The sequence below is a fragment of the Vombatus ursinus genome, unplaced genomic scaffold (genome assembly GCF_900497805.2).
Source record: "Vombatus ursinus unplaced genomic scaffold, bare-nosed wombat genome assembly UNPS02014822.1, whole genome shotgun sequence".
Classification (NCBI taxonomy): Eukaryota; Metazoa; Chordata; class Mammalia; order Diprotodontia; family Vombatidae; genus Vombatus; species Vombatus ursinus.
The window spans coordinates 1881510-1907802 of NW_020954600.1; the positions used below are offsets into that span (position 1 = coordinate 1881510).

The window sequence follows — 26293 nt, forward strand, 5'->3', positions numbered from 1 at the left end:
CTCCCGGCCCAGCCGGCCCGGCCCGGCCCAGGCCCAGGCCAAGGCGCGGCCAGGGAGGGAGAGGAGGGGGAGAGCCCCGCGCCCTCGCGCCCCGCTGTCGGCCCGCTCCCTCTAGCTCCCTCGCTCTCTCCCGAGCGGCGGCGGCGGCGGCGGCGGCGGCGGCGGGCGGGCACGCGCACGGCGACAGCGGCGGGGCCGCGCGGCGGGCTCCCGAGCGAGCGAGTGTGCCTGGGCCTGGGCCTGGGCCTGGGCGGAGGGATCCCCGGGCTGAGGCGGCGGAGGTGCTGCGGCCCGGGGCCGGGTGGTGAATGGGCTGGTGGTGCTCGCTGCTGCTGCTGCTGCTGCTGGGAGGAGGAGGAGGAGGAGGAGGAGAAGGAGGAGTGGGGGGGAGGAGGAAGAAGAAGAAGAAGAAGGAGAAGAAGAAGAAGAAGAAGAGTTGGGCTGGTTGGTCTCTCACAGTTAGTCTCCCGCTGCTCGGGTTCTCCTCCGCCCGCCCCCTCCTCTCACTTCGGCCCCGGGCCTCTGTGAGAGTGAGTCTCCAGAAGGAGGAGGAGGAGGAAGAGGAGGGGGAGGAGGAGGAGGAGGAGGAGGCTCCTGGCCCTCCCCCCGCGGCCCCCTCCTCCCCACCCCCCTGCCTGGGGAAGCGGAGGAAAGAAACAGCCCAGAGAGAGGAGTGAGGGAGTGAGTGAGGGAGTGAGAGTGAGGGAGAAGAGAGGAGGAGGAGGAGGAGGAGGAGGAGGGAGGGGGGACAGCCTCCCATCTTAACACACTCGAGTATATTCAAAAAGTGAGAGGCCCAGAGCAGCAGCAGCAGCAGCAGCAGCTCCAGCAGCAGCAGCAGCAGCAGCAGCTCCAGCGCCTTCCTTCCCTCCCTCCCTCCTTCCTTGCTTCCCTCCCTCCCTCCCTCTCTCCCCATGAAGAAGAGTCCCCTCCTCCTCCTCCTCCTCCTCCTCCTCCTCCTGCTGCTTCTCCTGCTCAGAGTTCCTGCCTCCAGCTGCCAGGGGGACAGCCAGCCAGCAGCAGGAGGGTGCAGTATCCCAGCTTTTCCATTCTCTCTCTTTCTCTTCTTCTTCTCACTCTCTGCTCTGCTCTGCTCTTTTTTTTTTTTTTCTGGAGTAGCTGTTTCTCCTCCCTCCCTCCTCTCCCCTCCTCTCTCTCTGGCTCTGTCTCTCTGTCTTGTCTCTGGTGTTCGTCTCAGGGAGATGCAGGGGCTGCTTGCTGGGAGTTTGTTGGGGTGGTGAGGGGGAGGGGAGGGGATGGAGCAGGGAGGGAGGAGAGGAGGGGGGGCTCTTGTCAGGGCCCCTGGAGTCAACTTGGGATTTCAGGAAGAACTTCCCCGGGGGGGGCGCCCCTCTCGGTGTCCTTCCTCTCCTCCACCGCCCCCCCCAAAGACAATGGAAAAATCTTGTCTATTTCCCCAGCCCCCCTCCCCTCCCCTCCCCCCCAGGATGAATTGGAAGTAAGTTTATGAGCAGCCTGGGGAGCGGGGGAGCTGCGGGCAGGGCCGCCGAGGGAGGGGGGCTGGCCCCCCCCCTGCGCGGGGGGAGGGTCAGGCCGGGGGGGTCACGTTGTCCTGGGGGGGCGGGGGCTGGGGGGGTGCCGGGGAGCTTCATTCTCTGCCCTTTGGTTTCCCCCAGGCTGATGATTGTTTCCTTTTCTCTCCTATTCTCCTCCCTCCCTCGATTGGAGGGGGGAAGTTTGGAGGAGGAGGAGGAGGATGGGGACCATTTTTTTTTTTTGGAAAACCATCTTGTTTGGCGGCCGAGAGATCTGGTTCAAAAAAAAAAAAAAGCTGCGGCTGCTGACGCCGTCGGGCTCGCGTGTGTGTGAGTGTGCGAGTGTGAGTGTGCGCGCGTGTGAGTGAGTGTGAGCGAGTGTGTTGGTGCATTTGTCTTTGGGGGCCGGGGCCGCGGCGCTGGGGAAATTCCGTTCCTTATTCTTCTTGGGCAACTTGTTATTCTGAAGAGTGAGCCTGCACCCCTCACCCGGGGCCGGCCTCCCCGCAGCCCCGCGCACGCACGCACGCACCCGCGCGCGGACCGCAAGCACTCCCGCGCCCCGCGCCCCCCTCCCCGCCGCCGGGGGGGTGGGGGAGGGCGCGGGGGAGGGGCCGGCTCGGCTTGGCGTGCGGGACTCGGGCTGCTCCCGCCCCGCGGCGCCCGCACTTGGCAGCACTTCTTGCTCGCCATCCCCGGGCTCGCTCTTTATGCTGCCCGCCGGGCCGGGCCGGGCCGGGCCGAGGTGGCCCTCGGGGGGCTGGGGGGGGGAGCTGGACGGAGAGCCCCCGCCCCCCACTCCTGGGCTGCGGCGGGGAGGCCGGGAGCCCGGGAGCCCGAGGGGTCCTCAGGAGTTAGTTGTAGAGATTGAGGGGCACGCAGGCAGGCGGACGGCGAAGGGGAGGGAGGGAGGGTTTGTTTTCTTGGGTGAATCCGTGTCATCACATCCTGGTCAGATGTTGAAATATTCTTTGTTTGGGTCCCCAACTAGTGGGGCTTCTCCTGCACAGCCCCTCGGGAATCCCGGGGCCGGGGGGCGTCGGGAGCTCGTGTGGGCCTCAGCACCGGCCTTGACACTGAACTTGGGGCTGCTTTTTGGTGGGGTTTGGCTTCTGTCCTCCCTTCTTCTCCCAGAGAGCTTGCTGGCACTGTGGATGCCTGAACTGGGGGAACTTAGATGGGCAGGGGCCAGGGCATGTTATCTGAGTCATTTAGATTCGAATTGTGGGATGAGATTATTCTAACTCATGGAATTCCGGTTTTGTTTCTTTGCCCTGTAGGGAGAACTTACCTAGGTGCACGTTACAGAGGTGTCAGAGGGTAACAAGGTGGGACATTCTTTCTGTTGGTTTGTTTGTTGTGACAGAGAAGATAGAAATTCTAGTTGAGTAAAATTCCTTGTCTTTCTGGAGTGTATCTTAAGATGACTGGAATTGAGGACTTTGAAAACATAGAAGGGCACTTTTCAGCATTTGCACCTTTAGCTTAAATATGGGATCGGCTCAGTTTGGACAGTGAAAATAAATGGGTCAGCTTCACTTGTTTTTTGAAGAGAAGCCCAGGTTTGGTTTTTTTTTAAGTTTTGCAGTTTGGTTCATAGAGTTGTAGGGAACTGTTACTACATATCTGTTGAAAATGCTATAGTTTATTTTTAAAATCCGATATTCCTCCTTAGTTGCTCTCCTTCGTGTGAATTCTTCATTGTGGGCCTAAAACTGATTTATGAATGACCATGTAAAGTCCTTAGAAAGCTAAACCCTGGGCATGTCTTCTGAAGGAGGAATAGTTGGTGTGCGTTTCAACTCATGTTTATCAATGAAATTTCTGTCCTGAAGACTACATTAGGTATATAATTGTGCTTAAAGACCTTTCTGATAGTAGTTTAAAAATAACAGAATTCTACCTAGCACAGTGAGCAAACTTGCCAAGAACATTTTAGCTTAAGACTTTGTTTTCTTTCTTACGAACTTAGTAATGTTTGTAATTTGACTGGTGTTACTCAGTTGGGCCTTCTCACAATAAAATCTCTTCTGGTCGAATGGTGCTGGAGAAGTTTGAGTTTTAAAAGAGTTTTTAAAAGGTATGTGTAGGGTAAGCAAGCAGTACTCCTAACTCAGACAAGATTGCCTTCTTTTTCAGATTTCATGGACCTGGAGGTAAAGAACTTTTGAGAAAAGACGTCTCCATGGGCCTACGGAAGCCTCAGTGGTGAAGTGGTCCTATTTTTCCCACTTACTACATTGTCCTCGCTCCTGCCATCCTGGACTCATCCATGTGGGTAACTGCCACGAAGATAGATGCCCACTCGCCTTGTGTGGACAGCTCTCAGTTCTGCCCAGTAGGAGGTGCTGCAACGACAGAAGGCCATTTCTTCTGCTGAATTTTGAGCTTGGCCTTACCACTCGTGTTCGGCATCTGGGCCAAAGGAGTGACAGGTTAACATTCAGCTCAGAGTTCCAGGAGTGCCTTCAGTAAGTCCATTTATGATTCCATTTCTAAGTGAGACAAGGCTGTGTTGGAATGGAAGCCTTGACAGTCTTTTGTTGAGGGATGTCTCGAGGAAGGTGGGCCACTTCTCCACATGTGTATGTTGTATTGTTTCTGTTCTTGAGGTGTTGATGGAGTTGGGGCACTGAGCCTGCCTGGCATAGTTGTTCACAGAGAGCGTGCACAAAAATAGTTCACTTCAGGGTCGTCAAACTTTGACAAGATCCCGGGGATCTATCATTTTCTCATAGCAACATTTGCAATTGATGACTGGAGTTTCAGGCCTGGTATTGCTTATCTCTTAATATTCCTTTTAACAGACTGAAGGGCACTGTAGTTGGAAATGGCAATTGTAGTGTATGGTAGATATTTCAGTCTCTTTTCAGGTGGCGTGGTTCTTCAAATTGGAAAAGGACCATAGTGGATAGACACAAGGGACAGTTCACTTCTTTTACATTGGCCTCCAAAGGCCTTAAGTCAGGCTGTGGCAGTGGGGTTAAGCCATTGCAGACGTTGTTCAGAGAGTGTGGCTTGTGGACATAACTGAGCTACAGAGGAAAAGGGCTTCGTGTGGTCGTCCGAAACTCCCCATGGTGAAGGGAATTCAGAAGTTCGTTGCCATTGCTCGTGAGGTCCTACACAAAACTTTTTAAAAACTTAAAAGGTTTGTGAGGCTTTTCAGAAGTTAACTGGGCTAAATTCCTAGATAGACAACTCTTGAAGCTTGAAACTGGACTAAGACTTCTGGGACACATGTACTTTGTGGCTGTCATACTTGGTGACAAACTGCCCTGTGGTCTGTTGATTGTCTCTTTGCAAGAGAACGCTGGAACCAGGTTGCCACTGGTGTAGAAAAGAATGAATTCCCGGGGGGAATTGGGTCCTGGATGGGTGGGGAAAGTTTCAGGGACTATACTGTGGTGTTTTGTTTTGTTTTGTTTTGTTTTTTAAGATATTTATTTAAAGAAAGCTCTCAGTGTATTTTTCTAGTTAAAAAATCCTTGTCACTGTCTTTTGGGAGTTTGGCTGTGAAGTCTTTTCCCCTTGTTAAAATTTGCTTTTCCTTTTACCCCCTCTAAAAAGAAATATGAGAACATGTGCACGCTCAGTAGTTTGCTGTGGCAGAAAGTGCTTTCTAAACCTTAGGATGCTGCCTGCATCAATGGAGGGATTACTCTTGCTGTTACTGTAGGTCTTCTGGTTTAGGTTGTTGGTCTCCCCTTCGGTGCAGTCCTGGATTGTAGGGGGCTTGGGCATCTCTCTGCTGCTCCCACATTCTTTCTCATGTGCACACTAGCAGGTGTCATCACATAGTGTGAGGCTTGTAAAGGCGTTTTCAATGTCACCTTGAGTTTTGATTTGCCCACAACTTTTCAAAAAACTCTGTGACAGAAACTTTCAAGCCTGTTTTAAAGACCACAATAAATTGTTGTTGTTGTTTCCTTCTTTTGGAAGAAAGCAAGAAATAAATACCTGTCTAAATGGAGGAGGGGGCAACCTTTAATTTTTTTCCCCTATTGAATATTTTCATAGAGAAGTTGAAAGCTTTGAACTTTGTGGTTTTCTTTGTGGGCCAAAGTGCCTGAGTTTAAAGACTTTTTGAAAATAAAAGTAATTATGTTCTTCATATTAGGAAATTTGGCCAGGTGGAGGAAGGTTCTATTTAAAGGTGAAGAATAAAGTTAAATTTCGAAAAGCAATATTCAGTTGCCTGTATCATGCTCATCTTGAAAGATTGTCTAAAGTTATAGTCTGTTTTATCCTCAGCATTTTATTGCCCTGTAGATGTTTTCATTTAATCATTATTTCAGGGGTAAAATAGAAGCAAATGAAGTTTCAAGTCTAGAATCTTTGGATAGAATCCTTTTTTATGCTAAGTACAGTTAGATTTGGTTTCCTTTATGTAGTTGAATCTACAGGTTAGTTTTTAGATAGTTGTGTTGCCTCTTCAGGAACTTCTGTTATATGAATGCTTATGTATTCCTAGGTTTTATTTAGAACCCCAAAATGGATTTTGTCAGTATCAGCTTTATCAGAGGTCTGGGGCTTTTTTTCCCCCTGCTTTGAGAATTCATAGAGGGAATGTGTTAACGCTGCATGCAGTTTATTATAAAACAATTATTTCTCAAAATAGCTTTTTTTTTCTCTTTGTGTATTTTTCTGTAGTAGTATTTTGTAAAGCTTTCCTATTCTTCTGATGTCTATGTGGAGTCCTTGTTTGGTAATTCTTCTCCGTGTAGGAATGTTGACCTATAATTTTTAGACTAATTTCTAAATTACTATTTCATTAGCCCAATAATCTTAAAGGAAGGGGTGGTGATCCAGATGTTATAACTGTGAGCTGTTAATGCACCGATCCATTATCTTTGTGTCTACCCTGTAGTTCTGAGTTGGGATGTGAATGCAACCTCATTCTTCCCTATCCTTTAGACTTTGGAAGTTTACTTTTAAAAACTGGCTAGTTAGCCTTCTGAAAACTATTCCAGGCCTCTGACTCGGAACTTGTTGTGGACCTAATTCTGTTGCAGAATTCTTTTAAGAGTAAACTGCTTCATGGGGAGAGAGGAAGGGGATGGCCTAACAGGTTGGTGATCTAGGCTTTGTTTTGTACCTGTTTGTGGGCTTGGGGGGGGAAATCACTTAAACACAGGAGCCAGAAAGATGGGTTTTGTTTTATTGTTTTGGCTGCATTGAGAATACAAACTGTCAGTACTTGAGGAGAAGGAGCGGCAGAAAAGAATTGATTTTTTTCTCTGCTGCAGATCCAAGTATTGTTAACCATGTGCATCTCTGAAGCATCCTACTTAGAAAGTAAGCAGCAGTTGATCTGTTCAGTCAATCGACTATCAGAACCAGCAACTGTTTTTTTGTTTTTTTGTTTTTTTTTTTAAACCCAGACTTTAAAATAATCACAATAATCTCTGGATAAACTGGGGGATGGTAACCATAGCAACCACTGTCTTAGGCCTTATGAAGCTTCAGACCCTTTGGTAGCCAGTTGTAGTCACTTGTATGGGGAAATGGAGGCCTGGGTGCTTTGGGTAACTGGGGTTGAACTGTATTGTATCTATAGGCTAGCTTACCTTTTTCTTCTAAAAATTTCATGAACTTGATTCTCTTGCCTTTTGTGGAGGTGCTGCTACGTGTGAAGACTGTGTGGGGCCTCCTGCCTAAACTTTTACTTAGTTTCCGAATAGTTGTGTGTATTGGTCCTCACTGTGTGGAGTTTTTGTTTTATTGTTGAGGATAGGGTTGGGTTGGGGCCTGTGCTGTCTCTGGGGTCAGGAATTCCCTTTGTGGAAATTACCTGGTGTTTATTTTGTATGTACTTAGGTGGGTGCATGTTATTTCTCGCTATAGAATGTGAGCTCTCTGAGGAGGATTGTTTTTCTTGTCTTTGTACCCTCACAACTGTCCTAAGGCCTGGCACAGGATAATGACAGTTTAATAAGTGTTCCATGATTGATTAATTGGGACTCCCTCAGTCTGGACTGCTGGAGGGCACTGAGAGGTTATGTGGGGGATGGGGGTGGAGGGCATGGCCTCAGGCTTTTCTGAATCTGAAGCCAGGCTGTATTCACCAGGCTCATTATGGGCGGTGGGCATGGTAATCATGTGATTTATGTATCTTTTGGGGGATGATCCCCAAAAGTCAGTTCTGATAGGAAACACAGCAAACAATATTTTTTTCAAAGTATATTTTCAAATTGACCAAGTTAGAAGCCGCTGTATTTTGGACCTTGCAAGGGGGAAAAAAACCCAAAACTTAAAGCATTTTCTCCTCTTTTTACTTGCAACATTATTCCATATGCCTATTTTGACAGTATTTTGTATGTGAAAACACACTGATCCAGATACTGCATTTTACAGATTGTGCTTGAAAGTAATCTCTACGCTGCCCCAGAAGAGAGAACAGAGTTGTCCCTTCTGACTAGATCTTGTCAAGCCTTGAAAGATGGTCCGGACTCTCTTGAACTTCTAGTAGGATGCTATGGCCTGTGTACTACAAATCCCAGGATGCAGTGCAATCTTTTATTTGTCATCTGATGAGAGCATTGCATGCTGGGATTTGTAGTTACTTCAAACTGCTTATGCTACTCTTCTCACATTTAATGAAAATTGGGGCAAAGCCCAAGGTTCTTTGAAAAGCAGTAATCACTTTCAGTTGAGTGAACTTTGATTGTTATTATTTTATATGTTAAATGATTAAACTTCACAATGAATATTTAAAAATAACATTTCCTTTAGTTTTAGATTAGCTTGATTTTTACCAGCTTCTTTGAAAATTTATGATGATGAGTTGTAGACACAGATTCATGATTTTCGAGTTAGGGCTCTCCAGGCTGTACGTTAAGTAACCTTGGAATTCCAGTCTTAGGTGCTTATTAAATGTTTTTAGAGTTGAAGATACTGTGGACAGTGCTAGAATCAGGGGGTCTTTATCACTTGTATTGCAGTATTGATTTTGGCAATGTCCTGTACCTGGCTGTTTCCACCTTTAGAGCAATGGCATTATAGGTTGGTAGCTAAAGATGAACTGAAACACTTTTGGCCTGCAATTCAAGTATGCAGTTGCATGTTTCTTCTGTAATTGTCATTAGCATCATGGACACTTGTAATAGTAGATGGAAATTCATGCTGTTGAAAGTGGCTAAAATGTTATTTGCAGTAATGGAAATCTACAACCCAGAAGTTTGGTCTGAATGGTAGCCATGGGGTGGAGGATGCTTGGTTTCTTCAATTTCCTGTTTGTATGTACATTTATAAATTTTAAGTTTGGCTAACTTTGAAGTGGGCTGGCTTTTCTGCCTCATTAAAAAGAACATTTTAAATACAAAATCTATATGTAGACCTTAGAGTCAGAGGACCTGGGTTGGAATCTTGCCTCCCTCTCTTACTGTCTGAGTAAGTCACCTTATCTTATGGGACTCTGTTTAGGGTTAAGTGTCTGTAGAAGGAAGTGTTTGGAGTAAGTGGCCTCTGAAGGCCCTTCCAGCTCTAAGTCTATGACTCTGTGATCTGATAAAATATGCAAAGCATTTTGTGTATATCAGTAATGTAATGCAAATGCAAATTTGATCATTATTCATCATCAGAAGCCCAAGAGATAATATCAAGATCTTGGGAGTAAAATCCTGGAGTAGTTCCAATGTGGGGTTTTTTAGTCACAAAATTCTAGAGGTAAAAGAACCCTGACTATAATAAAGTCCAACTTCATAATGATTTTACACATGAAGAACAGAGATCCAGAGAGATGTGTTCTTTAAGATTCTGCACTGGTTAGTAGCAGGGGGCCAGGCCCAGAGCTCAGCTCTTCTGATTTCCAGGCAGTGAATATTTTGCTTTCAGTTAAGAAAGTTTAGACTGGACCAGATACCAGAGGATAGGGAGAGACGGATGACCATGATTTATGGGGAAGTGATCATGATGGAAAATTAAGAATTTGAAAAGAGAAAAGAGCATCAGTGAAACTGACAATTTACAGAAGAGAATAGAAGTTCAGAAGGGGACACGGACCAGGGTGACAGTGCTAATATTACCTGTTAAACTTAATATATACTTAAAAAACCAAGCCATAATAGAGATTCATATGTAATCTTCTTTTTCTTTTCTTTATATAGAGATATGTTCATCCTTGAAGTATGTCAAATTTATTATAAGAAAGCATATAGCCGTGTATAATATGATCTTGGCAAAATTCTGCCTTCCAAAATTAAAAAAAAAAATTGCTAACCCTTTCCCATCTTCCTGGTGTAATAGGTGTTGGTGTCAGGAAGGCCTTGGTTTCATGTACCGCCACACTTAACTCATGTATGACTCTTGGGCAGATTACTTACCCTGGACTCAGTTTTCTTATCTGTTCAAATGTGGGGACAGGGGTGGGGTTGGACTTCATAACCTCTCTGGCTCCTTAAGGCTAAAATTTATGATGCATAGTAACTAACAAGAAGAAGCAGTCATGTGCTAGGATTTTATATAGTCCTTGTTTCTTATTTTTCCCACACTTTGTTTTGGGCATCCTCCAGTTTCTTTTAGGCCCTTCTTACTAGAGTCATCCATTTTCTCCCTACCATTTTATACATAGGGAAACTGAGGCTTTTGTCTATGCTTAGTATTTGTGTAAGAAACCAGTTTGGAGGTCTTCCCTGTCTGATTGGTTCATTTCTGCCCTAATCTTATTTTCTCTGTTCCTTGTGTGGAGTTCACGGAATATTGGAGCTGAGAGCTACTGTGTGGATTTAAGAGCAAAACTGTGCTTTTAGTAGCAATTATTTGAATACTTATTTACACAATAAACCTACTGTAATATCAGGAACCTTTTCTTCCATAAATAATGCGGGTTAGAATAGTCTTAATGTGCACACGTTAGACATTAAACAGCTCCTCTGGAGGTGTTGAAAGTTTATTGTATCTGGGCTGATGTCTGCCATCCCGTGATTAATTCTATAGTTATCTTTTTTCAGCCCAGTAATAAAAAGAGATGAAATTCAGAGAGTTAGGCTTTTTTTTTTCATAAAAAACAAAGGGTCAGATTCTACAAAGATTAAAAAAAAAATTAGGTTTTAACTGTGACCAGTGCAAGAAGAGTGTGATATAGCAACTTCTGTAGCTCATACCTCCTCTTATTTTTCATCCTCTAGCACCTGTTTTGATAAGAGTGATAGGCACATGGAAGGAGGGGAGAATTTGGGCTCATCATATATGGGTTAGAACTGAGTCCTAAAGCTTCAAGCATAGGGTTTCAGGATTCACACTGAAATCCTCAAGGTCAAATGTACATTGATGAAGTTGCTACAAAAAGTCCAGATTTGGGGGATGGGGAGAGAGGCAAAGGGATAGGTTGAATCAAGTCTAGGTGGAAACATTATATACGTTTTATATTAATTTGAAATTTAAAGAAATGGTAAATTCAAAATTAGTGTTCTTCCCCCAGTGACTTTTCAGAAAAGCTTACTTGTATTTGGAGATGGCCCATTTAAATAGGCTACATTCAAAGTATCATAGGGGTTGTGTTAGGTTGCTATAGGAACCAAAGTAATTAATTTCAAGACATATATATTTTTAAAAAAGATTTCTTTTTGTGTTTTAACTCAGTCTTTGAATTCTGCTGGTCACACAAATAATTGTGTCCTTGAACAAATTATGTATATGCATACACACACATATATGCTGAGTTTTAATGTTTAGAAAATTGGGAACAGTATTTTTTTTCTTTGTAGTTAAGGTTATTTGTTAACCATTCATGGAATATTTGTGATTAATTTCCAGTGTTCTCTACAGTGATACTCGGCCTGAAACCTTTCAAATAAATTACTGAAAAGTTTTTCAGTTTCTGGAAATCACCTCTGATATTAAAAATATGATAATTTTTCCCCATCAGACTTGTTAGAGGATAAATGGTGACAATAGAGGTTATGAATTTTACTTTTTTTTGAAACTTCCAAATAGGTATGAACCGCCCCCCCCCAGTTCGTTGTTCACCAGAGATTTTGATTTACCAATATTTTGAGGTTAATTAGGTACCTTGATTTCAATAGCTGCCTCTTGTGTGATTGGAGCTTCAGGAAAGGCTTGTGATTGTCCTTGGAGGTTAAAGTCCAGACAAATTAAGTCTTGTAAGAGATGGTTTAGTGTTGTGTACTCCTTTCTGCTAGATTTTTTTTCTCCTCTCTGTTAACAATATTGTACAGGATACTAACTACCTCCACTGTGGTTACCTGCTCTGAATTTTTTAAGTGTGGGTGTGATTTGATCTGTTCTTTATTTTTAAACTTTATTAGTAGGGGTATGTGATTTCAGAATTACATTCTAATGCTTCATTAGCACTCAACCTCCTAACATATCAAGTAATGAATGAGTGAATGTAGAATGTGATTCCAAATAATTTTTTCTTTGTTATGATGGTAGATTTTCATCATATCTCCCTGTTATGCATTGACTAATGGCATTTAAAATATTTTTTACCATTTAGAAAAGTAAGTTTGCTTTTGAAAACAAAAACAAATCTTTACACTATTTGGACTCAATAAAATCTTGGCCAACATTGCTTCCTTGGCTATAAACAAACTCATAGGCATGAGTCTACGAGGTGTCTTGAACGTCACTTTTCCAGGGAGTAGAACTCACTCTTGGAGTTTTTTTTTTCCCTCCAAGTGGGCTAGCAGTATAACCATTTTTCAAATCATATCATCTTATTGGTTAAATACTTGGATGACAGTAGAGTATTTGGCATTATTTGACAAAGGAAGGCAAAGCTCAAGGTCTTCAGGTCCAGATTAGAGATTCTCTTTGGATCATGCTTGGGAGGGAATTCTGATTTGTGGCTGAGGTGAACTTTCTGGTCTTTAGAATGCACCTACCCTTCATTAATGTGGAGACCCCAAAAGGTCTTATGACTTGCTCCTGATCCCATACTTACTAAACTAATGAGATCTCACATTTCCGTAGGATTTTACAGGGCACAAAGTGCTTTTTTCATAGCTATGTGAGGTAGGAAGTTGACAGAGGAGAGAAACTGAGTCAGTGTCGGGGCTCTCTTATGCACCATGGTACATGATCCTGTGGTGGCTGCTGCAGAGTTCTCCATCATTTTAAGACTTTGGGGAGCTTCTGCAGCCAGGTTGGCTCTACATGGCAAGAAATAGATCGAAGGGTCATGGGCAGTTCATTTTCCCCCTCATCTCTCCTCCATTTTAAACTCTAGTAAATAGAAAAAAATTTGATGGCCACAATACCTTTCATTCTGAGGGTTTAAAACATCAAGGCAAAATTTTGTTATCCTCCCTTCTGAGTTAGGAACTCTGGTGTAGTGTCATGAGTGGAGAAACTGAAGTACAAAGATGAACAGTGGAGGGTTCCTGAGTCAGTGGCAGTGCCATCTCCCGACAACCTTTGCTTGCTTCCTTCCGTGCCCATCTGCCAGAGCAGCCTTTTTAAGGAATTGGTCTGACTCTGCCACTCTCCTACTCAACCTTCAGGGACTCCATGTTGCTCCAAGGATAAATACAGGACTCCTCAACCTGGCACAGCCCACTTGCCACAGTCTGGAGTCGATTGACCTTTGAAAATTTATTTCACATTATTCTCCTTCAGAGGCTTTGCTCCAACTCCACAGGGCTGCTTAGAAGCTGTTAGAACTCTCTGTTCTGTCTCCCACGCCATGTGGTCCTGGGCTGGATAGGCTCTCCTTTGGCCTCTCTGACCCTTGTGGGCCACCACCTCCTTGAAGCTTTCCCTCCTCCCTCCAGGTGGTAGTTCCTTCTTCTTCCTTAAGTGACCTCAGGTTTACTTCCCCGTCCATGGTTTAGAGGGCTTCAATCAAAGGGAAGCCCTTTGAGGACAGGGACTGTTTGCTTTGTCTTTTTTCTGCTGCGTGCTTGAACATGGTAGGCAGGCAGTTCATTCATGTTTGCACTGTTGAATTCTGTCTTGTGTTTACTTGGGCATGAGGTTGTCCAGACTTCTCTAAGATACCGTCGCAGTATTTCCCCTTTAAGATATTAAATAAAAATTATGGATGTAGCAGGGACTTTTTTGGCTATTAATTTCTTCTATTTTGCTCCAGCATTTATTTCTCCACCACGACTTTATCCCAGAGGTATTCTTGACTGTTAAACCACTAGCCAGTACTTACTGGTTCTGATAGGATCTTTCAGGCCCCACAGTGTTCTTTGGCCAAATTAAGTTGGGAATCACTGTTCTAAAACTCTTTTGCCCGCCTTTAAACACAGCAGAAAAGGCATTGTAGGCAGCTCTGGTGACAGCAGGAGGACAGTTGCTACAAGGTTCCAGGCTTTAAGTTGCTGGGAGCCTTTGGGGCTTTCTGTATTTTAAAGAAGCCCTCTCTATGTCTGTGGAAGGGGAGAGAAAAAGGAGGGAGGAGGCCTGGGCAGGCCTTAGCTTAAAGGAGGCACCCTTACTGTTTTCTCTGGGGTCCGACACAGGGAGGAAGCCGCCCCATCCTCTCCCTCTTCAGGAATAGAGCATAGGATAGCTTGGTAAGCTGCTTCTCCCAGCGTGATGTGACGTAGCACGCATGTTAAATGGAGGTGGTGGTAGTTAGCTTGTGTGCTGCAGCAATTCTGAGAATATCCTCAAATCCCATTTTTTGCTCACCTCTAGAGCTTGGTCAGTCTGAGTTAGTGTAATCTTTCTTATTCCATGAAGATCAAACTTTGCACTTTGAATTATCCTGTTAGCGTCCAGTTATGTGCACCTCACCCATCCCCCTTCCTGTCCTCCCAACCCCTTGTAGTTGTCTTTTTTTTGTGGAAGGGATTGATGCCTTTAACTTAACAGGACTTGAAACTAAGGATCCCATGAAAACCTTTGTGCTGTTTATTTCTTTTATTTAATCTATATGCAAAGCATATTGTAATTATTGTTGTTAGATGGTTTTAAGCTGCTGATCTTTTTTTGAGTGGGCCTTTGTGCTCAGGGGAGATTAGGAATGCCAAATTGACAACCTAGAATAAAGAAATAATGACCAGTGAAATAAAATAGGAGTTCAGCTCAAAAGCAAGCCAGATACAAATGTGGAATGAAAATATCTTTTAGTAAAATGTTAGCATGCTGTACTTGGAACAGATGTCACATTAATTCAAAAGAGAGCCCAGAAAATGTGGCAACTTTACGATGTCAATGGAGGGAGCTGCAGTAGCTCCCATTCTCCTTGTATCAAGTTCACAGAACCCCCCAGCCCAGCACTATTCCACTCGCTATTTATTTTCTGCATGTGCTACATGTACATATATTTAAGGGAAATTAGTATAAATTGAATACTTAACATTTTGCTGTGTATGTACTTAAATCCATTACCATAGGGGTATGTGTTGGTTTGGAAAGCATCAACTTGTAGTGTAGCATTAAGGATTCATGTTTTAAATATGCATATCCAGAAATGCAGAATCCAAGAGACTTTGACCTTTACTCTACCTTTCAAGGGATGTGTATGATAATATGTGGTGTAGCCTAAAAAGTGAGCTTTTCAGTAGAAACCTAGTGCTCTGGAGTATAAATGTGGACAAGTTACTAATATATGAGAGTTGTGTTTTGCATTTTTTGCCTTATATTTAAGTTAATAATTATATTGGACATTTACAGTTTTTAGGTAGCTAGCACTTATATTCATCTCTCTCTCTCTCTCTACCCTTCTTTTTTTGGAGGGTGTGTCTAAAGACTACTGCCACCAACGTAAGACTGCTAAATGCTTGGATATTGCTAGAGAGGAAAAAAAAACATTTAAAGAAAGAAAGGAAAGGAAAGGGAAGAGGGTGGAGAAGGGAGGGACATTTTACAAAAGATTGTACCAGAGCATCTCTGATCTGCCTTCTTCTTGAAGTGCAGAGTTGGAGTGTGTATCTTAGTGTGGAGAGAAGCTGACGGGGCCTCATAACCAGATTTACGGTGCGCTGCTTCCTGAACAGTGCGGTGATCTAATCATTAGGGACATATCCTGTGTGCCTATAGAAAACTCTGTTGCGCATGCTTATTATTATTCTCTGAGCTTTCTCCTAAATTTGCCTAAACACATGCTCTACATTTTAGAATTCATAAAACTTGGAGGGTTTTTTTTTTTTTAGTTAAAGGCAGTTTTATTTTCAAGCTTTGTAATTCATGTTAAAGGGAATTTAAGGATCATTTATCAAACTCTATTCTTCTCATCAATGGCTCCCCATTTCTCCTATGAAGAATGACTAAATTTAGAAAAATTTATTTGGAGAGGAGACCCTCTACCCAGCTACCCCATTCCCAACCTCCCCCCACCCCCAGCTTATTAGAGAAAAAGAATATGGCAGAGGAAAGTGTAAGTTCTTGCCTGTAAATGATACTATAAGAAGTACTACCCAAATAGGACTAGGTCATAAGTTTAACCGAGCCTTCTGAATATTTCAGGGCACTTTACAATCATTACAAACCCTTGTGATACTCTATGTTATTTCACAACCGATGACCCAAAGGCCCAGGGATGTTTCCACAGCTTACAGAGATCCACTCAGCATCAGGTCAGTGGCAGAGCTGGCCTGGTGCCTCAGCACTGATGGGTACAGCAACCAGTCAACTGGTCAGCACGGGTCACATTTGCTCTGCTGCTTATAAACCTTGGTGATGCTTGCTTTTGCCACCATAGTGTGCTGCACAGACTGGTAGTGTAAGGATAGAGTCCTGGGCATTCACAAGTAGAGGGTGTACTGGGTGAGAAACTCCTTTAGCCATGCAGATTGGCACCTTCTTTGAAAGCCAGAGCCCTGTGAGTGTGTCTTGCCCAGGGTCACCTGGTCAGTATGTCAGAGGTGGTACTTGAAACCAGATCTTCCTGGTTCTGAGGCTCTCTTTTCACTATGCCATGCTGCCTCACAGAAGCAATGGATCTGGGTTCAAATCCTATCTCTGACCCTGGCTGGGTGACCTTGGGCAGACCAGTTTATCTCCCCAGGCTTCAGTTTCCTCAGCTGTAAAATTAAGTTGGACACAGTGCTTTGAGGTTCTTTCCAGCTCTAGTTCTTGCCTTTGCCAAGTCAGTGCCCCACTCCGGCCTTGTTACTTCTCTTTTAAAATGAGGGGCATGGAGTCGATCCTCATTTTCAGCTCTAAATCTATAATCCGATGGTGGTGGGCACTCTCTGTTTGGGACAAGTTACTTATTTACCTTTTGAATTCAGGCATTTTGCCTCCAAGAAATTATTTATTGTCTTTTCCTATAATTGTTACTTTTTCTATACTAAATCATTATATGTTGCTGTTGCTGGACTCTGGGATGATGAATGAGAGGAGAGAGAATGGTTTCGAAAAATCTGTTGATGGGGGCACTTAAATCTTTGAGTCTGAGTGTCTTTGCTCATATCATTACCTCTACTCAGTGAGAGTAAAACCAATATCAATGTGGGTCAGGGGGTGAGAAAGATGGTCTGTAACTAAGCATAAAGTATTTGTTTTTGCATTACCTTTCCCCCACATCTCTGTCATTTTAAATCCTACCCATCCTTCAAGGCCTTTCCCTCGAAGAACATTCTTTCTTCCACATGGCTTTACCAGACACCACCTCAGTCTCCCTGGGACCATTTTTTTTTCCAAACTCTGGAAACACTTGGTTATTTCTCTTAAGGCTATTTCTCTCTTTTCCCTTCATCATAGAATCACAGAGTCTCAATGTTGAAAGCCACCCCAGAGACCCCCTCGCCCGGAACTTAACTGAACCAAGAACGTCCCCTACAACAGAGCTGATAGGCGTCATCTTGCTTTGGCCTCCTAGGCCAATCCATTCCACTGTGGGTACCTTCAATTGTCAGGAAGTTTTTTTTTTTTATTACATTAAGCCAAAATTTGTGTCAGTGCAACTCTTAGCCATCGCTTCAGGTTCTGTCAAGTCTAACCCCTCTAGTAGTTAAGGGCTCTTGAAGACGGTTGTCGTGTCCCCAGGAAGTCTCTTCTCTGGGTGTCATGCCTGCTCTTCCTTCAGCCTGTCTTCGCAGCAGGATCTCGAACCCCACACCAGTGTCCCTGCAGAGCCCTTTGCAGGTGATCAGTGTTCTTTCTGAAATGAGATTCCCATAAATGAATACTGCACTCACCTACAGTCTGATCAGGCAAGGAGACCTCAGCTCTGTCCATTCTTAGTCCTGGACATTGCTTCTGACATGACCTGACATACTAGCCTGGGCTTTTTTGTCTACTATTTTACATTGTTGACTCATAATCTGAAGCCTGATAAAAAAAAGCCCCCGGGGTCTTTTTCAGATACCCTGTTGTCTAGGTATACCTCCTCATTTTGCACTTTTGAGGGTTTTTTTTTAAATCCAGGTGTGACTTTACATTTTTTTCTAGTAAATTTCATCATCATTTAGTCAGTCAGCAAACATTTATTAATCATGTATAGTGTGCCATGCACTGTGCTTATCACTGGGGATGAAAAAGAAACATGGACAAACAAGATGTAACGTCAGAGAAAAGGCTCCAGAATGAAGGAGGACCAGGAAAGACTTCCTGCAGAAAGAAGGATTTGAGCTGAGATGAAAGAAAGCCAGTAGGTGGGGAGGAGGGAGAATGTTTCAGGAGTGGGGGACAGTCAGTCCCATGGACATATTTGGAATTGGGAGATGGGACAAAGAGGCCTGTGTCCCTGGATGGGGCACTATGTTGAAAGGAGTGAGGTGTAGGCAGACTGGACAGGTCATGACAGACCTTCAGAGCTAACCAGGGCATTTCTAGGGAACCACTGTACTTTATTGAATGGGGGCTGGGAGTGACAAGGTGAGACCTATGCTTAAGAAGATCTCTTTGACTGCTGGTGGAGGATGGGTTTACCCCCAGCATTCTAGTCTGATAAGATATTTGTGGATCCTGATTCTGTTTCCCAGTGGCTTTGCTGTCCCTCCTTGAGAAGCAGGAGTTCTGGGACAACCACAGGCCCCCACTTCCTAACTCTAGATATGCCCTTCCCAGTTGAGTCTTTGATGACTGCTCTTTTGGGATTTGGCCATTTACAAACATACTTACCCATACCGTTAGCTAGCGCACGGTGCTTCTGTCTGTTCCACAAGAAGTGAGAGACTTCTACTAATGATTTGTTAAAATCAGGGGAAAACCGTATCCCCCATCTTCTCCTGATTGATGAAGAACTTCTGAGACAAGCTCCTCACCTGCTTAGCCCACCGAGGGGGTTGGACTGTGAGCTCCCTGCAAGCTGTAAATCTAGGATCTTTTTTTCCTGGAAAGTAGTCTATGCTCTGAAAATGCTTGTTGAGGTAAATTCACTGGATGGCCCTTGGATGATACTCTGACTTTGCTGAGTCCAACTAGTGTGATTTTTAGAATAACTTTCTTGGGCTCATAAGCACATTGTATTCACTCAGACAGCTGTAGTGTGTGATAAATAAGTTAGCAATTACAAGTTACGGAATTATAGAATTTTAGAGTTTGAAGGGACCTCAGAGATTATGCCTTCCAGGACATACCTGAAGCAGGAATCTTCTCTCCAAAATTTCCAACCAGAGGTTATGTACTTTCTACATGAGGGCTTCCAGAGGTGGGGAGCTTCACTACCCACTCGAGAGGGCCCATTCCATTGGCAGAGTGACTTTCATTTGAACTCTTTGTATTTATTTAAGAAAATGTTTAATTTTAAAAGGCCTCGTGAGTATAGAGAAATTAAGATCTTAGACTTAGCAGATTTTTTTGAAGCTCAAAGGGACCCCAGTGATTATCTAGTCCAGCCTTTTCATTTTGTAGATGAGATCCAGAGAAAGAACATGCTCCAAGATTCTCTCAGTTCTAGAAACTGGAAACCATTCAATTCCACAATCATTTATTCTAGTCCCAAAGCCAGAAGTCTGCCTCTGCAGAGATGCTGAGTTCTGGTTATCTCTCAGGACTTCTTCCAGGAGGTTAGCACCTCTTTTGACAAAGTCTCATCAGAAGTTTGATGATGGCTTGGCATCACCTTTGGGCTATATTTGGAGGAGCCTTTGTGTTGTAAAGCCACTTTTCGCCTAGAATCAAGGTGAAGCTGAGAAGAGCAGACTCCTGACCCCCCTCAAAGCTGTGACCTCTGCTGGCTGTTAGGCACCAATTTGTCAACTTTTGGAGGACAGGAGATGGGTTAATTATGCCCACCTAGTCCAAAGGACAGAAGAAGTCGAGAAGATTCTTTTGTCTTGTTACATCCGTGAGTCTGATGGCAAAAGTCAAAGTCCTTATGATGCTAATACTGAAAGTATTTTAATTTGATAGCAGAGAAGCTTAGTATAATTCCCCCCCCCCCCCCAAGTAACCAAGGGTAGAAAGCCTCGAGTATGTGCTGATAGAGATACAGATCTGACTTTGGATGTCTGGATAATTTACATTTCATTAACATTTTATGTCAGCAAAATACTTTACAGCCATTTCCCGCCCAAGTTTTGTAAAAAATTTTAGGAAATTTTCTCTTATGTTGTGCTAAGGAAATGTGAGGTTCAAGCATTAACAGAGGTACTTTTGTTAGTGGCAATTCTGGGTCTGAATTCAAAAGGTAGACATTTATTTAATTCACTATTTGGCTTATGTAGAACATAGTAACATTTGGTAGAAGAATGAATATTTGTTCGATTGAAAGCATTTACTTTGTTTTCTTGATGTGTATGTGTATCAAATTGATAATTTTGCTGTTCTCAAAAACACCTACTGCTAACATGTGTATTGATATGTTTAAAGTATATGTGGGAATTGATCAACTTTTCATTAAACAGTAAACCTAATAATGGTTGGTAAAAGTTGCTGAACCATTAACTTTTAAGGTAAAAACTGTTTCTGGTCATCACATTTATTTAATATGCTATAGTAAACTATATATAAATGTTGGGGAGAGACCCCACTGAGTTATTGAGGGGTCACTTAATGCTGAAGAAAATGTGGTTTTCCTGCACATTCAATCTTTTGCCTACTTAAAATGACTAAGAAGGATATCAGTTACTGTAGCATTAATTATATTTTGTGTCATGGACACTGATCTGTCACTAGCTCTTTTAGTATGCACTGCTAATAGAGGTCAGTGCGAGATGAGCAAGAGTTACTAAAGTTTCACACAAATGATTTGAGTCAGCTCTCTAGCTACTTTAAAGATACTGGATTCCATATTAAGCCCCTCTTCCATGGGCTTACCTTCATTTTTATTTAGCATGGACTTAATACTTAACTTGACTGACAGTTGTTAGGATACTAGAATCTAAGCAGCTGTAGCACATTTGTGTTGAAGCTTTCATTTGCTTTCAGAAACAAGGGGTATTTTATTGACCTTCAGTTGTTAGAGTTAAAAGTTTCAGTGTCTAGGAAGCCAGGGTGGTGCTCTTGCTCTTCTTTTGGAAGTTGGATGGATGTACATTCGAGGCTTGTTCATTATCTAGCCAATGCTAGATAGGTGATACAGCCTCACCTCGGAAATTCTTTGCTTTTATTAGTTTAAATTAAACCCTTAGGGGTAATTATTCCAACCCAGCACATGGAGAAGCAGTCAATGGGAGGTGTGCAGCTAGGCCCCAGTGCAGTGTGTTGAAAATGTACCCATAATGTTGTGATGTTGCTTGGAGTATTTAGTGTAAGGCATAGAGGGGATACTTATTTAGCAGGACTTTTAATAAGCTCCCTCTGCACCAAAGAGATGGTTTTAAAATTTCACTTAGGAAGACTTTGTAGTATTTCCCAGTAGTATTTGTTCAGAGCAGGAAAACTTTATCTAAAAGAAAACTTATTCCTTTAACCGGTATTCATTTAAGTGGGCTTTGCTATGCTTGGTTTCCATGGAAATAACGCACAGCTAACATTATTTATAAGGTAGAAGTAAAGTAGGGTGCCTAATGGGACCCCCTACTGCTCTGATGAAGAGACTTAGCAAAAAAAAAAAATCAATGCTCATGGGATTTTTTTTTTTTCACAAGGTTAATGGAAGCTCTGATATCAGCCTTCTGTTAAGAGAACATGTTTTTGGTTTTAAAGACTAACATTAACATCTAGCAAATAATTATTTTTGGGGAATCTGTATTACTTTCACTTTCAAGTTTTAAGATCATTTAATCAGTGTGATTAAGACTTTGGGTTTCAGACCCTTGTTGCTCTGTTTTGTTTTGTTTTGTCTTCAAAAGTCAAATTCTCCTATATTCTGTTTGAATTTACCAGTAACACTTCAATATACAGATTTAAGAAATGTTTGGTAATGAAAGAAATGACAAAAAAAACCCCAATGTGTTGAATCAAACACTGATTTTTTTTAAATGTGAAAAATCAGAAACATTTTTTGAGTTTGGAGGCTTTACTCAGGGTTATTTTTTGTTTGTGCTGTGTGGCTGAATCTGCAGTCAACAGAGAAGATTCTAATTTTCTGTTGGGTTGGAATCACAGTTTTTCTTTTTTCTCTTAGAAATGCGGTCACCAGTCCTACTTGATCTGAATAAATGGTGTTAATTTTTTTAGCCTTTGAAATGTAGATTTGGGATAAAGTCTTGGCTTTTCTTCCCCCTGTACCTCTTAGGTATGAGAAATATGCTAGGCCTGTTAGAATTTTGTAGGCCTGCAGCAAAGCCTTGTATTTCTTAAGCCCTCTCAGGTGAAAGAATATCATGCTGTCTGTGTGTGTGTGTGTGTGTGTGTGTGTGTGTGTGTGTGTGTGTTTGTGTGTGTGTGTGTGTGTGTGTGTGTGACACTAATTTTTCTGTAGCCTGAAAGGCACCTGCTCATTTTCCAGCCTGGTGAATGCAGTAGTTCTGTGTTGAGAAATAAGGCAAGATGAATACAAAAGGTGCTGTGATTTTTCTTTCTTTAGTTGGGGTTGCCCCTGGCAGCTTGGGGTGGTTATTTGTTTGTCTGGAGGTACTCTGTGATGATTCTGGGCTGGCGATAGAGCCCAAGTATTCCTCTGCCTATATGTTTTAAAAGCAAGGACTGTATGTAGTGCGCTTCTGGTGCTATTAGGAGGAGGAGTTTTTGTTGTCACTTGTGTTTTTGGACAGACTTTTGGCTCTAGCTGGGCTAACCGAGCTCTGGCAGTGTGCGGCTTTGTTTTGGTTTGGTTGGAATCCTACTGAATTTTTTGTATTTGAGGGGATTTCTTATTGTCTTTGTTTCACTAGTTTCTTCTGCTTGTTTTAAAAAGGATTCCTTTGGTATTTAAAAGTACTTTAAATTTGTAAGGATGAAGCTTTTTCTTGTATATTTCTTAATTTGGTGTTTATCAGTGACCTTCTTTAGTGACTGAATTATCTACGTGCTTTAGAGACACCAGAATTTGGGGCTATTATCCCATTGCTGGGAGCTCAACTCCCAAGTTAAGTTTCTGTAAATGCTGTGCTGGGCATTGAATCTCCTCCTCTGCTTCTGTTTCACACCCAGATCTCCCATTAGTGTTAATAGGAGGCCCTCGATTAAATCCCTGGACACCCAGATAAGCCCGGATCCCTTTGTAGCGCCTCACTGGTACCTCCCTTGTTTTTTTGTTATTGGTGGCAAGAGTTTTGGTCTTGGGGTTACCGATTGTTATTAAAATAGGAATTGTGTTGTCAGGGGATATAGGGTGATTTACAAATTCTGATCTCTAATTAAGAAGTTGCAGTTATGATGATGATGATGACTTAGAAATGTTTACAGTTTGTGAGCTGTGAAAGCCTGAGAATAAGGATCTATGTCCCTGTTTACTGTGATGAAGCAAGAAGTCTCCTTGTCTCCAAGTTGTCTATCTCAAGCACCAGCATAAATAATTCCACAAACTCGGGTCCACATTGTAAATAATAACGCTTAAATGAATGAGGTTTGTTTTGGTTTTTACTTAGTAGGCCTCCTCTCATTTTCAGGTTTTTACTCACCTGCGCAAAAGTCTTCTTTGGCTCCCTGTTGCCCTTAAGATAAAGTGGAAATGCCCTCCACAGGTTGGCTCACTCCTCCCTCTCCAGCCCTGCTTCACACTACTAGCCCTTAGGGGATGTGGGTTCTCACCACACTGCCTTACAAACTGTTCCCCCGACTGGGACATTCCATTTCTTGCCTCCTGCCTCCTCTTCCTTCCTGGAACTCTTGGCTTCCCACAAGGCACAGTGCAGGTAGCCACCTCTTTTGGGAAGTCTTTTCAGATCTCCATTCTCACTCCCACCCTTCTAGTTATTACTGCTCTCTTTCACCTCAGTTTTCCTCGTATTTATATACATTTTGTATCCTCCCAGTAGAATGTAAGGTCCTGGATGGCAGACACTGTGTCCTGTTTTTGTCTTTGTCTTAACTGAAATGCACTTAGCACTTAGATGGCGTAGGGATCACAGGTCTGGCAGTTTAACGTAATCATTGGGTTTGTCTGTTTCTGCCAGTTGTATTTTTCAATTAAATTGTTTTATTTTATTTTTTGGTTGTGGTGCATCCATTCATTTGAGAAGTAATTATTCTTACCTTCTGCAAGAGGTCTTTCCTGGTCCTTCTTGGGGCTATTTTTTTTGGTTATTTATTCACAACACTTACTTATTTGTTTGCTTATTTATTTTAAAGACTAGGTCTTCCTGGCTGTCCCAGGCTGCTCAAGGTCTGACCCCCCTCAGATCTCCACAGCAGCAAACCTGTTAGTGAGGACAGCTGGTCAGCTTAGCCCTCCTGAGCTCCAAAGAGATCCCCCAGTCCCAGCCCCTGGATTTGCCAGAGTGAACCCAAGCCCAGTTAGTTTTGCCTTTCTTGGTATCTCCGGTACAGTGCCTGGCATGTAGTAAGTGCTTAGTAAATAATAGGGAGCATTCATGGAGCGCTTAGAGCCCTTTACAGATGGTATTTTATTTTATTATTACAACAAACAAATGCCTTGTTGAAGGTCACACTGTTAGTAAGTGTTTTGAGGCTCAGTTTGAACTCAGGTTCAACGAACAAATGCTTGTTGATTGACTAATATGTACATAATACAGTGTTAGAGGGCCATGGGTACAAAAATACTTCAGATAGTTTTCCACAACCCAGCTGAGAAGCCAGGATGGAGAAATAGCAGTACTCGGTAGAGTCAGCAAGTATTAAGGGAAACCGAGGTGGCCCAGTGCATGGAGCTCTGAGCCTGGAGTCAGGAAGACTCATGTTCCTGAGTTCTCAAATCTGGCCTCGAACAGTTCCCAGCTGTGTGACCCTGGGCAAGCCACTTAACCCTGTTTGCCTCAGTTTCCTCCTCTGTAAAATGAGCTGGAGAAGGAAATGACAAATCACTCCACTGTCGTTGCCAAGAAAACCCCAAGTGGGGTCACAGAGAGTTGGGCATGACTGAACGGCAACAGCGAGGCATTAAGGGTCATATTATGTGCTAACTTCGAAGATACACATATAAAGAATGAAACACTCCCCCCTTGCAAGGAACTTGCATTCTAATGGTAGAGACTACAAGGATATGTGTAAATATATACACCATAGATGTAAAGTGAACGAACAAATACATACAGAGTTATTGAACAGAAGGCAGTTTGGGAGGGAGAGTACTAGCAGCTCTTTGGGAAGGGATCAGGAAAGGCTTCCTATAGAAGATGGTTCTTAAAGAAAGGACGACCTCCAAGGCCAGTGTAAGAAGGAAGTCAGAAGAATGGGCTTGGGGGGATGGAACAGGGGGAAGGGTGGGAGATTTGGATTGGAAATAAACTCGAAGCTTGCAGAACAGTGAGAGGTCACGCTGACTGGAGCAGAGGACTCCCGATTTTAGAGCAGTGGTTAGAGATCATGAACACCAGATTTAAACCAGGACAGGACCTTCATTTTACAGATGAAGAAACCGAGGCTCAGGAAAGTCACAGTTATACATAAAGTGGGGTAAAGTGTAGTTTGGTGAGGCATTCGAGCCAGATCTGGTCGAGAACATCTTTGAAGTTTGAAGCTTACCAAGCAAAACAAAGGCAGTTGAAGTTTAATAATTGGGTGGATTTCTGTTTTTATGCCTCATGGTCAGTAGCTTTGGTTACTGGTCAGGATATATATGTATCTGTTTCAGACCCTTCTCCTTGTGGTTGCCTGTCTTTTAGTCCTTTCAAGCTCATTATAACTTGAGGTAGAAGAGCAGATCAAAGGTATACCTAAATGTCCAGTGAACTTTGCTACTTTTAGCTTGGAGAAGACATTGAAATCTGTAACTTTGAAAGTTTGGGGGCACTCCATGAATTGTTATTGTGTCTCTTATTAAAGAACTTATTTCCTGTTTCTCTATTTCCTATTCAGCTCTAATTTATGAAGTTTGTAGTGGGATTGGATAATTTTAAATTAGTTTGCCTTAAATAATCTAGTCAGATCCAATTATTGTTAATTAAAAAGTGCATCCTTATTTAACATACTTAAATGTCTTCATAGTCTTCACAATTCACTGACATTTATATGGCACTTTAAAGTTTACAAAACATTTTCCTCAGTGTATATTGCACCTGTGAAATAGTGAATTTCTTGGTTTTTTATAAGATTAATGCATAACTATCAAACTATTGCTATGTACATAATGGAACTCATTATCTTTCCCCTTAATCTGAGGTCTCTTCCTTATTTCCCCCTTTCTGTGGAGAACATACATGTCCTTCTGTCACCAGGGGAGTCACTACAGAATCTTGAGATGTGAAAGGGGCCTACACTGTTGCCCCTTGCTCAGTGTGTCCTTGAGATAGACTTCCTTCTGCCTGACAAGGGGTCAGCTGATTGCTGATACCTGTTGAAGGAGAAACCCTTTCCTCCTAAGGAAGGCCATTCCACTTGGGGGTAGTTATAATTCCTGACATCAAGTCTGCATTGTCCTCTTTGCCAGTGTCCCCCATTGCTGCTAGTTCTGACTTGGGGGCGGTGTGTTTGTGTGTGTGTGGCAG

The 26293-nt window shown here is 43.0% G+C and overlaps 1 protein-coding gene across 13 annotated transcripts in view; it reads left to right on the plus strand.

The window, feature by feature from the left end:
- Positions 1-356: 356 nt before the first annotated feature.
- PHF21A (PHD finger protein 21A) overlaps positions 357-26293 on the plus strand; it is a 223441-nt gene continuing 197504 nt past the window's right edge. For 2 of the 13 annotated variants that reach the window (XM_027837712.1, XM_027837713.1), the window contains exons 1-3: positions 357-530; positions 2777-2824; positions 3636-3967. The gene's annotated coding sequence lies outside the window, so the exon portion shown is untranslated. Of the gene's footprint in view, positions 531-939; positions 1028-1849; positions 1967-2436; positions 2825-3635; positions 3968-26293 lie in introns of those variants that run through there. The other 11 variants (XM_027837711.1, XM_027837710.1, XM_027837708.1 and 8 more) reach the window with 9 other exon arrangements.